Here is a 10,839-nt window from a genome sequence, read left to right as displayed (position 1 = left end):
TCCCTACACTCTGAAACGCTGAAACTGCAGTTACAGTATTATCTGAGAGCTTAAAAATATTCAGTAATCCTTACTGATACAAATGTTTTCGCTTTTCAATTCCAACAGGAAAGGCACATATAAATCACCAACTATCAAGATGATCATTTCTTTAGAGAAAAACAACTTTTAAGGAGCCTTCATTATTTCTTTGATCCTGTAGAAGAAATAAGCTTTGTTGCACATGAATGAACATTTTGTATAAAATGACCTTCTGCTTGAAAGCTGCAAAGATTGCTTCTGCTTTAAAAACAGCAAACATCTCAAAGTGGATTATAAAAGTTAATCTATAAAGTTTCCAGAGAAAACAGGTAACGGAACAATAAAGCAAACACATCTTGTGTATGTGGGGAGAGTTCTCTTCCCTTCCTCTACCTCCCTCTTCCTGTCTCTTTCAGATTGCATAAGACTACACCAGCCTTTTACAGACAAAATAAGCCTAGAGTTTACATCAGAAGACTTGATCACAATCAATAAAAAATCATCTGTTTCCACAGGAGATACCTGTTATCAATTTGAGGCTGATTAAATTAATAGCTATTATCAACATGAGTGGCCAATTTCCAGACCAAAGTCATCTCATTCTACATCTAAGGCTACATTTGCCAAAATGTAACATTTGCAAAGCTATTGAAGATGGAAACAGCCAAACTTTGCTCAAAAGGCTACCCAAGGGCCAAGGCAGCTGGGGAGGAGACAGGAAGAAAAGACAACCTTATTTTTCAGCCCAAGTAAATTTTTCCAAATGATCCAGCAGTTTAAAACATGGTCTTCTGCTTATGTAGTCCTCCTGGGAGTGATTTAGAGTTGAATTACCAAAATCAAGGCTATTTAACCATAAACCCTATAAAGTTCCCTCCGAACACTTCAGTTCCAAGATAATGGAACACTTTTCTTTGTGGGCAATGGTACTCCCATTAACTTCCTGAGAGGACAAGTCTGAGATGAAAAGAACTATGACATTATGTCAGTTTGAGGATGAACATTTGTTTTACACAATGGAAGTCACCTATCACAGAGGGCTCTGACAGTGGTGAATGAAATTCTGTTCCAGCCCTTAATTACATCTTCCCAGAGCTGACTCAAGAGGTTTTGACTGCAACCCACAATGGCAGAGCATTGAAGGTACTGTCCAACTGGCTAAGGAAGATGTAAACATCTGCCTAAAATAAGAAAGATAAGGGGACTTCCCTGGTGGTCCAGTGGCTAAGACTCTGCGCTCCCAATGCAGGGGGCCCGGGTTCAATCCCTGGTCAGGGAACTAGATCACACATGCCTGCCGCAACTAAGAGTTTGCATGCCGCAACTAAGATCCCACATGTCCCAATTAAAGATCCCACATGCCGCAACTAAAGACTCCGCATGCCGCAACTAACGATCCCGCATGCTGCAACAAAGATCCCGCATGCCACAACTAAGACCCAGTGCAGCAAAATAAATATTTTTTAAAAAGAAGAAGAAAGATAAGGTGCAGCCAAGTTAAGAAGGTAATAGTACTGGAGAGGATATCTACCCTACAGAGAGTTTCCAATCCTGGTTGTAGCAACAAGTTTCCATCAATTCTGTTCAATTTAGTTTAACAAGTATTTGTTGAGAACCCATTCAGTAATCAGAACAGCAACAAGAACTGAGCGGGACACTAAGGAGGAGATGACTTGGTCTTGGCTCTCAAGAAGGTTTTGGTCTTTTAAACATTATGGCTCAGTAGAATCAGAACAGTCTCAGAGCTGAGGAACAAGGGTTTGAATCCAGATCTTCCTACTCAGTAGCTACTTGACTCTGGGAAAATCTTTACTTCTCTGAGTCTTGGTTTTCTTATCCAATCTTTAGTCTGTATCTCCATGTGTGAATTTGATGAGCATGTACACACAAAACATTTCCTGAAGGATTCCACACAAATGTAAGATATCACGATGAAGGGGCAGGAGAGGAGACAAGATTTTCAGGCATAACACAGCTTGACTGGAACAGGAAAAGACCACAGAGTCTGTGCCACCCACAGTTGGCTCGCATGTGGGGAGAACTTGGAACAAATCCTCAAGTTCACGGTTACATGGAGGTTACGTGAGAGTAATTCTGCTGCCAATGAAAGGACCCCAAACCTCGTGTTCTCAAACACAAGGCTGTGCACCTGCTCCTTAAGGACTGGCTTTCAGAATCCACCACTCTCTTTTTTAGCTTCAGCAGCAAAATCTGTGATCAGTCAGGCTGAAAATGGAATGAGGCAAGTGCCTTTATCAAAGGTTTGACAGATGTTCTGAGAATGGCACAAATACAGAAATTAAGCTGTTTGCCAAAGCAAGCTCTTTTGATGGATGGTACCTGTGAGGCATGGAACTGGACAGCGAGTGTGGCAGCTCCCAGCCCCTGGGTCCCAACCGTAGCCAGGGAAGGAAAATTCTCTTTCTCCTTGAAAATAGAGAGATAGGGCTTCCCTGGTGGCACAGTGGTTAAGAATCCACCTGCCAATGCAGGGGACACAGGTTTGATCCCCGGTCCAGGAAGATCCCACATGCTGCAGAGCAACTACGCCCATGCACCACAACTACTGAGCCTGCGCTCTGGAGCCCGCAAGCCACAACTACTGAGCCTGCATGCCACAACTACTGAAGCCCGCACACTTAGAGCCTGTGCTCTTCAAGAAGAGAAGCCACTGGAATGAGAAGCCCACACACCAACATGAAGAGTAGCCCCCCACCGCCATAACTAGAGAAAGCCTGCACGCAGCAACGAAGACCCAATGCAGCCAAAAATAAATAACTAAAATAAATAAATTTTAAAAAGAAGAAGAAAAGAAAATAGATACGTAACAATTTCCATGTCTAGTCAGATTATTACCTACTCAAGATGGATTTTTATGTAAATATGATGCAGGGGAAAAGCTATTTCAATTCCGTTGCTATTCTCTCCTTGTATCCATCCATCCAGATGTTTACCAGGCAACTTCAGTTTGGAAGGGAGCATATCACGTTGGTCCAAGAGCAGGCTCTGGGGTCAGATAATCTGACTTTGAATCCTGGCTCCAGCTACTTCATGAGAGTATTCTGGGCAAAAGTTCTTGGTACACAGTGAATGTCCATTAATGTTAGCTCTTATTATTGTTGATGATGATGACAAGACAATGCTGATGATAATTAAGTATATGAGAAGAATCATGCTAGAGGCTTGGGCCATGAAGATGACCAACACGTTCATAGTTCAGCTGGAAGGAGAAGCAAGTAATTAGACAGTGTAGTGTGGGCTATTACAGGAGGTCCCACAAGGTGATAACAGCAAATTATTTAGTTTCACACTTCCTATCCCAGTGCCAAACTGTTGTAAGTGCTTTAATCAATTAATCCAGTTAATGCTCACAACCATCCTATAAAGGAAAGCACATATAGTACCCCAACTTTACACATGGTGAAACCAAAAGCAGAGAGGCTTAAAGTGTTATGACAACTCAAAGCAGGGAGCAGATAACTCTGCCAGGGAATGCGGCACCATTCCCTGGCAGAGTTACATGTGGAGAAGGTTTCATAAATGATGTGACAGTAAGTCTAAGTTAAAGGATGAGTGGAAGTCAGCCAAGCGGCCAAGAGAAATGATGGGAGAAGGAGCAGCAAAGGCTCCAAGAAAGACGCCTCATGTGTCTGCAAAGCTGTAGGTAGTTTGGAATGGGGAAGGTCAGTGGTGTGGGGAGAAGGGTGCAAAGAGGCAGGCAAGTAGGGTCCAAATGAGCAAGGTCAAGGAATACTATGCTCTGTGCACTGCAGTGGGGGTAAGGAGCTGAAGAGGTGTAATTGGGCACAAAAGCAAAATAATCAGTTCTGAAATTTAAGTCATCTTTCAATTAATCTGGTAGCAGTGTTAAAAAAGATAGATTAGATTACTATATCTAGATTGGAAGGAAAGAAGGGAGGAGGAAGGGAGGGAGGGAGAGGTTTAGGACATAGCAGGAAGGGAATGCAGAGTGAAGGAAGGTTTTAAGATGAAAACATGCTCACACTATGTGAGCAGTAATAAGCAAAAAGCAGTAATAAGAATTGCCATGGGAAGCTCCCTGCAGACTCAGTTCAGGGTAGCTTTGGGATACTTTCCAGGGACCACAAAGCCATTGGCCCAGGCCTCCAATTCAAAGAGCCTTAAACTTAGACTTTCTACACTAATCTAAAAAGATCACACGTACAGTCACGGAGAACCATAGCACTAGAAGGAGAAGTTCTGTTAAGTTGCATCTCTTTCCTGGACCATGCAGCCTATGGTACATTATAATTTTCTTTACTGTATCCTTCACTTCTTGGGGAGAGCTCAGTTACACTGTATAAGCACTTTGTTAAAACAAACAAACAGTAATGTGTTAAATGTAAATATTTAAAATATAACACAATTTTCAACTATGTTTTGTCATTTCTTCATTTCATAACAGACTGGGAGCCTTGAAAAATGAAAATGGCCTGGGTCCCTCCTGAGTTTTGAAGAACCCGGGGATATCAGACCAAGCTGGCTTTTACTCCTCTAAGGTAAAGTTAACCGCTTATACATATGTGTGAAGCTGATTTCAAATGAAATCAAGAATGAATGATGAAAAATAAGACTCTTCCCATGATCTTGGTCCCCAAACATTTTATGCAAGTCCCTGCTTCAGAGTGCTCAGAAAAGGCTGTCCTCCAGCAATAGAAATAAGATCCTGAAGCCAGCACTCTCAGCCCTGCCCAATACTTTCAAGAAAATGACTGCTTCAACCTAAGACACTGTGCAGCAAGGGGACCAACCCTGGGGGCAAGATCCTGTGTATATATGAGCTTTTAAGTCCATGGGGAGCTGAGTAAACCAAGGGGCTGGTTCTAAATGAAGTGTGTGTGCCTTCAACTCATTTTTTGTTATTTTTCCTTCTACTTTATATATGTTCCTTTTGCATTCAAGGAATGCCATTTTCACCCTTTGGAACTAGACTTACCATTTTAAAATTTCCAAGGATGAGAAGCCAGCTTAAAGGATAAGCTGGTTCTCCCTTTCTTAATGCCCAGGTTATGAACTGAAATTACACAGAAGTTGTGAATTTTTGGAAAGTTATTCATATACTTTATTCTCTCTGATTCAACTCTCTTTCTGCTCTGTCAACCTTTAATTATAACTTTATTTCAAAATGACAATCAAGTAAGCAGATATATGAACACATGCTAGTGGTAAAAGATTGGAGGATTTTTTTTAATGAAGAAAAGACAGAACTAATGAAGGACTAAATCCATTTTACATAAAAGTAAACTAAGACCAAAAACTTAAATTCTCTCAAATGTCTATGCAATTCATTTGTATACCAGGCTTGCTTTTGACATTCATCATGCTTTGCTCACACATGCTCCCTCCTCATCAGCCATGCCCTGCAGTCTGGACTCTTGTAATTTTCCGATGCTCTTACAGGACCAAACAAAATGGACAACACACTGACACTCTATGTTTGCCTTTCTCCAAATACCCAGCCCCTTCTTGTACTGTAAAATAGACACACACAGAAGTAGTAAGTTCAACCATATAAAATGTCCACTTTGTGAATCAAAGCAGTTGAATCTCAGCAAGTCTATGCAGTTTCAGTAAATTCATAAAATACATTTGGACTTTTGTGGGTTTTAAATTCCCTTTAACATTCTAAAGGAGCTAAATTATTTTGAGCAAATTAAGAGTCCAAGGAAGACATAGAAAATGGAAATGAACACAATCAAGGCCCTTCTTTGTGCTGACACTTTACAAATGTTTGCCCATTTAAGCTCTACAATAAGCCCCTAGGGAGCTACCACATCCTCATCACACAGATGAGAAACAGTCTTAGAGGGGTGAAGGGACCACCCCAAAGTGACCAGAGAATGAGTTATGGGGTTAAGAATGAAACTCATGACGCTCCCAGTTGGCTAAACTGCTATAAAGACTCGGACCATTGATGCCAACGTGGATGCCCTCTGGTGTGACATAGGCCCTTTGAACCGTGGTCACTAGCAGCTGCCTCAACTGGTCCTTAAGCAAAGACTTAAGTCTAACAAGCAAATAAACTGACGACATGATGTCTTGATTAGATCCTGACTATCATGAGTATTAAGCTTCAAAAGCAGGTATAAACAGAGGGGCGTAAGACCTAGATTGGAGGAAATGATACACCCTTGTATCTTTTGCATTATATCAGAAACCGTGCCTACCACCTATTTATCTGGTGAGAGAAAAGCAGATTGATGTTCTGGTCACGGCTTTCTTCATGTCCCCAAAACATGGATGCAAATCTATCATTGAAGAAAAATATAATAATAATCTGAAGGCTGACGACTACCTAATATCTCTCACAGTTGAGCTATCCTCCCTTTCAAGCCTGGAGACCTTTCAAAGAACTTATCTCCATGGTGACAAGGGGTTAGCACAAGAGTCAAGACCAAACATCCAGTTTTCACTGTGCTGGGAGAGGCAAGAGCCTTATGTGGTCTGAAAGCAGCTGCTCAGAAGTGTCCTTTAGGTCAAGTTCCTCTCGATCCCCATGGGGAACCGAGCAGGATCAGCTCAGTAGCAGCAAGACACTGAGCAAGGACAGGGTGCCACAGCCAGGAGGCATGGTCTTCACACTGCACTGCTCAGTGCCTCCTGAGCATCTCCATGGTGAAACAACAGCCAGGAACCTAGCCTTCACGGGCTTATGTTGGAAGAGACAAAGACAGCAAGCAAAGGAACAAATGCATTAGATCACATCAGAATGAGTGCCATGAAGATTACAAAGCAAGGTGACATGGTAGAAAGTGACAGGGGCACAACATTTGTGATGGTCAGGAAAGAGATTCCTGCAAAATCAACATGTACCTGAGTAAAAAGAAGGAGCCCAGAGGCTATCTGGAGGAAGAGCTTCCCAGGAAGAAGAACAGCAAGTGCAAAGGCCCTGAGGTGCTGACTGCTAAAACCAAACACAGGTCGACAAAATCATATGTGAAAACTTTGGCGCCAGGTATGCTACACTAGTTCAGGATTATTTGGATTTTACAAAGGTAAAATGATTTTACAAAGGTAAAATGATACATGTGTATCACATATTTGTTACAAATCATCCCCAGTGAGGGCTGAGGCAGCACCCCACAGTCAAATATTAATATTTCTGTAGTAAGATATATGATTATTCACATTAAGTAGAACAGATAAATATTATACATATCCACCTATCAATTCAGATCAAGTTTCTACCAAATGAGGTATGAAAAGTTTCAATTTTCAGGGCTATCTGGATTACAAAATTGTAGTATGAGTTTGTGAACCTACTCAAACTTAAAAAAAAATTAAGTTGATAAACATTTCTCAACTTTATGTTTGTTAGCCACAAAGTTTACTCAGCCCTTTGGCTCAGCAACCACATGCGCCAACAAATCACAAAATTAAATGAGTAAGGATAAGTCAAATAAATGGGAATGGAGGAGGGATCTTATCAGAGTGATGAAAATGTACAATCAATTGTACATCAATTGCCATATTAATGTGATGCACTCACAACTTGGTAAACCTACTAAAATCACTGAGGTCTACACTTAGAAGAGGTGAATTGTATTGGATGTAAATTATGCCTCAATAAAGTTGTTACAAAAAATATCAATGGGAGAAACTTAGAAATGTGAATTAATGTACTCACAAGTCTGCAAATGTAGAAACCCTTTTATCTATAATGTGATCCATTTTCTCACAGTAGAAGTGTTCCAGTAATGTAAAATGATACAGCCACTTTGGAAAACAATCTGGCAGTTCCTTAAAAGGTTAAACACAGACTTAACATACAACCCAGAATTCTACTCCTAGGTAAACACTCAAGAAAAATGAAAAACTAAGTTGACACAAAAACTTATACACAAATGTTCATAACTGTGCTTTTCATAATGGCCCCAAAATGGAAACAACCCTAATGTCCAACAGCTGATGAATGGATAAACAGATGTGGTATATCCATACAATGGAATATAAGTCGGCAATAAAAAGGAATGATGTACATTAATACACCACAATATGGATGGAACCTGAAAACAGTATGCTAAGTGAAAGGAGTCAGTCACAAAAAATCACATATTATATGATTTCATGTATATGAAATGTCCAAAAAAAGGGAAATTCATAGAAGCAGAAAGCAGATTAGCAGACGGAGGGCTGGGGAGAATGGTAAGTTTGAAGGACAATAGCTAAAGTTATTGGGTTTCTTTCTGGGGTAATGAAAATGTTCTAAATTTAATTGTGGTGATGGATATATAACTGTAAATATACTAAGATTTAATACATATACTAAATGTACATAATATAAATACTAAATATATATACACTAAAACTTAGAGTGAATTTACACTTTATATGGGTAAATTGTATGGTATGTAAATTATATTTCAATTAAACTGTCACCAAAAACGAGTGTCTTTGGTATATTAGGATGGAATTAAATATGTATTGTTGCGTGATGTTCCTCAAAGCACAAATGACTCCTTGACATCTGCCGGCTTAGCGAGTTCAACCTGTCTTCATAGAACGTAACCTGGTGATAGCCAATCACCATCAACAGAGGGAAAGTTCTTGTCCACCAACTATGACACTGGGCAAGTCTGTGAAGAGATTTAAATCTCCTCTAAAGAGTTACTTATTTACTTGATCCTTAACTAGGATATGTGATGTACTTTTAGCACAACACATTTCAGACTAGCTAAATTACTGTCATTTGCAATAACTGTGACAAGAAACACTAAATAAATATTATTGAGATAAAAGTAAGTATATTAAAATGATCCTCTCAAGTGTGTTGTAGCGTGAACACTCAACCACAGGAGTCTAAGAATTATAACTAATGATACCTAGCATAATTCTAGGTCAATCCAGAGCTAACATACAAACAGTGCTAATTAAGATTTTTCTTGATTCTTGAGAAAGTAAACACCAAATGGAGGAAAAGCTCATAGAGTAGCAACAATATTTTGGAAGGCTTATAATAATTTATTATTGTTTATTTATATCTCAACACATTCCAAATAGATTTTTCCCATCTTTTGTATGATACATCAAGAAGAAAAAATAAAATAAAACCTCTATTATTAAGTTAACTAAGAACATCTGATTTCAAGGAACATGAAACCAATTGGTCAACAAATGTTTATTAAGCATCTACTATATACAAAGAACATGGCCAGACACTGAAAGGAGCTGCAAAATACTTACGGCAGTCTCTGCCCTCTAGGAATTTGTAGTCACATCTCACAATAATAAATAACTATCCCTGATGCTATTTGCTGGATTTCAAACAAGGGGTCCAGTTAATAGGAGGTGTAAGAGAGGAATGGAGTGATGACTCTCCAATACTGCGGCCAGGAAGAGATTGGAGATGAATTCTAAACTAACTTTAAGAGGTGCCTTGGGGCTTCCCTGGTGGCGCAGTGGTTGAGAGTCCGCCTGCCGATGCAGGGGACATGGGTTTGTGCCCCGGTCTGGGAAGATCCCACATGCCGTGGAGCGGCTGGGCCCATGAGCCATGGCCGCTGAGCCTGCGCGTCCGGTGCCTGTGCTGCACAACGGGAGAGGCCGCAGCAGTGAGAGGCCCGCGAACCGCAAAAAAAAAAAAAAAAAGAGGTGCCTAGGATTTAGGCAGGTTCCAAGGAAAGAAGGCAGATACCCTAAGTGGGAAAAGCTGTGAAAGGCCAAGGCGCAGTTTTGGGAATGGAGGGCACACCAGTCTGGGCAGTTAGACAAGGCCACTGAGCAGAGCTGGAGCCATTGTGGGGTAGGAGCCTGGACTAATTCATGTAAGCACTGAACTTCATCCTAAATGAGTTCAGAAAGATGCTGGAGGAAAAGTGAGCCAAGACGATCAGGGGCCAGGGTCCACAGGGGATGGCGACGTTTGCTTTGTTGTCACTATTTTATTTGCTCTCTGCTTTGAATTTGCAGCACCCTTCTGTTTCGAGGTTGCTTTTCTCTTTATAACCATTGTAGCACCTTCTAAGAATCTTAACCATAATTGTAAGATCACCTGCAATAATGCAAATATGTATGGAGTTAAACAGCTGACTTTTTCACATGGAGACATCTGGGAAAAGAAGGAAAAGGAAGGAAAGTTAAGAAAAGCTTAATTCAGGGGCTTCCCTGGTGGCGCAGTGGTTGAGAGTCCGCCTGCTGATGCAGGGAACGCAGGTTCGTGCCCCGGTCCAGGAAGATCCCACATGCCGCGGAGCGGCTGGGCCCGTGAGCCATGGCCGCTGAGCCTGCGCGTCCGGAGCCTGTGCTCCGCAATGGGAGAGGCCACAACAGTGTGAGGCACGCGTACCGCAAAAAAAACAAAACAAAACAAAAAGATAAAAACATGAAATAGGGCTTCCCTGGTGGCGCAGTGGTTGAGAGTCCGCCTGCCGATGCAGGGGACACGGGTTCGTGTCCCCGTCTGGGAAGATACCACATGCCGCGGAGCGGCTGGGCCCGTGAGCCATGGCCGCTGAGCCTGCGCGTCCGGTGCCTGTGCTCCGCAATGGGAGAAGCCACAACAGTGTGAGGACCGCGTACCGCAAAAAAAAAAAAAAAAGCTTAGTCCAAAATGCAGGAACCATGTCTGTTGAATAGTTAAGCTAGTAGTTTCCAAGGTGAAATGCATAGGCCCTTCTCAAAGATTTCTTAGTTTTTCAGCTGTATTGAGAAGCCTTACTCTACTTTATGAGCAAAGTGCCTATATCATTTCCAAAAAAAATAATCTAGTACATATGTGGAGCTTGCATATCTCCTGTGAATCCAATTTAAATCCCTAATCTTTGCATCCTAATGGGTTTAAACATTTTCTGACCTAGG

General features: G+C 41.2%; 1 protein-coding gene and 1 non-coding gene across 2 annotated transcripts in view; one reads left to right on the top strand and one right to left on the bottom strand.

Moving 5' to 3' along the window:
- Window positions 1–10,839, bottom strand: part of CACNA2D3 (calcium voltage-gated channel auxiliary subunit alpha2delta 3) — a gene marked incomplete at its 3' end in the record, with an annotated part of 652,765 nt that overhangs the window by 434,693 nt on the left and 207,233 nt on the right. The gene's annotated exons all lie outside the window — the stretch shown is intronic.
- Window positions 1,228–1,300, top strand: TRNAG-CCC (transfer RNA glycine (anticodon CCC)). The gene has a single exon. It is a non-coding gene; the product is annotated as a tRNA-Gly (tRNA).

This window comes from Lipotes vexillifer, unplaced genomic scaffold, assembly GCF_000442215.2.
Source record: "Lipotes vexillifer unplaced genomic scaffold, Lipotes_vexillifer_v1.1 scaffold818, whole genome shotgun sequence".
NCBI lineage: Eukaryota > Metazoa > Chordata > Mammalia > Artiodactyla > Lipotidae > Lipotes > Lipotes vexillifer.
Note: the sequence above shows the minus strand (reverse complement) of the source record. Positions and strands in the feature narration are given on the sequence as shown.